The sequence below is a fragment of the Otolemur garnettii genome, unplaced genomic scaffold (genome assembly GCF_000181295.1).
Source record: "Otolemur garnettii isolate 467f Iridium unplaced genomic scaffold, OtoGar3 scaffold00363, whole genome shotgun sequence".
In the NCBI taxonomy this organism is placed as follows: domain Eukaryota; kingdom Metazoa; phylum Chordata; class Mammalia; order Primates; family Galagidae; genus Otolemur; species Otolemur garnettii.
The window spans coordinates 162,007-163,569 of record NW_003852758.1 but is presented as its reverse complement, the minus strand read 5'-3'; the positions used below and the strand labels follow the sequence as shown (position 1 = coordinate 163,569).

Sequence of the window (1,563 nt, the reverse complement as noted above, 5' to 3'; positions counted from 1 at the left end):
CAATCCTTGATCAGGAATCTGGAAGCCTATGTTCATTTAAGGTCCCCAGGTTTAAAATACCTGGTGCTTTCTATTTAACACCGTAACATAACCATACAAAGTGCTTTCAAGGCTGCACAATTGACTTAGATCTGCTTTAGTGAGCTCCTTTGCTATATAGAGTAAAAACAGACAGCCAATTATTAAAAATGGTCACAACAATTGCGCTTCCAGGCAATAGTAGCAACTGCTCTCCTACCTTGTATTGAAGTATTTTAAGCACCAGAATGACCTTTAGCCACAAATTTAGTCAACCCTTAAGGAGAGTATTGATTTGACCTATATTTTCCTGTAGCTCTTTTGTCTTTATTTGCCTAATCCTTCTGTGATGTTAACAGAGACTTTCATTACATGACCTTAGGGAGCCCAAACAGGATAGAAAGTAGAGACAGAAGACACACATATCTATAATGCTTCAGGTTATATTTTCTACTTTTTTTCCTTGGGTTTTTTTTTTTAACAGTTTTGATATGCTACTAATGTCCTAGTATCCTACTAAACTATGTCTTTTTTCTTTATTTTTTTTTTAATTTTTTTTTCTTTCATGTCTTTTTTCTTAAGGACATTCCTGAGCATGTTAAACCTGAGGACTGCAAACAGCTATGAAAGGCTCCAAATTTACCCTATCTTTCCGTTAGAGAATCTGAATAAGCTCCAGCTAATTTTGGTGGATGGCTTGTACCTGGAGAAAAAGGTAGGTAGTCTGGGGGCAGAATTGTTGTCTGTTTTTGGCTGTAAGGGTTTTTCATTTCCTCAATTCTCCTTTTAAAAGCAGGACATAAGCCCATTTTGGTCATGTTTTTTGCATATATTGTATGTATTTTAACCTTTCTGTAGTAAATTTGGCTAATTGCATTTATCCCTCAGCTGGGCTCTTGAGAAGTCTGTAAGGGAAAACATGCTTTATCCCTATTTTATAAATGCAGAATGAGAGATACAGGGCAATAAACTATTTCCTTTCTGTTCATATAGCTAGTTAGCAAGAGAATGAACTTACACCTTTTGGTGAGTCATCCTTTTAATTATTCCAGCCTTCCTTTGGCATGCTGGTATTAAGTTCTCAGAATTTGTTTATGAATAGGACCAGTTTAATCTGTATCAGTTCTGCTTTGGCCATTATCACTGTCCTTTCATCGTTTTAAGAGGTTGAAGACTTCTTAATTTAAAAAACAATAAAATTGCTAAAAGGTGTAAGGGGAGAGCTCCAGGGACTGTATGAGCTATTTACTGGATGCCTAGCCTTTTGTATCTTGTTTTTCCTCTTTTCAACAGATTTTCTGAGCTTAATACTGTCATAACTGGGATTCTATATGCCTCTGACCATTCTTGGTTTCTCTGAATATCCTAGAACTCTGGTTGTACTCTACTATGCAAGTTGTTCAATAAATGTTATGTAAGGCCAGTCGCAGTGGCTCATGCCTGTAATCCTAACACTCTGGGAGGCTGAGCTGCCTGAGCTCACAGGTTCCAGGCAAGCCTGAGCAAGAGTGAGACTCCACCTCTAAAAATAGCTGGGCATTGTGG

The 1,563-nt window shown here is 37.4% G+C and overlaps 1 long non-coding RNA gene across 2 annotated transcripts in view; it reads left to right on the top strand.

Moving 5' to 3' along the window:
- Positions 1–1,563, top strand: part of LOC105888393 — a 12,753-nt gene that overhangs the window by 8,856 nt on the left and 2,334 nt on the right. For both annotated transcript variants that reach the window (XR_001161861.1, XR_001161860.1), the window contains exon 2: positions 601–733. This is a non-coding gene — a long non-coding RNA (uncharacterized LOC105888393). The remainder of the gene's footprint in view (positions 1–600; positions 734–1,563) is intronic.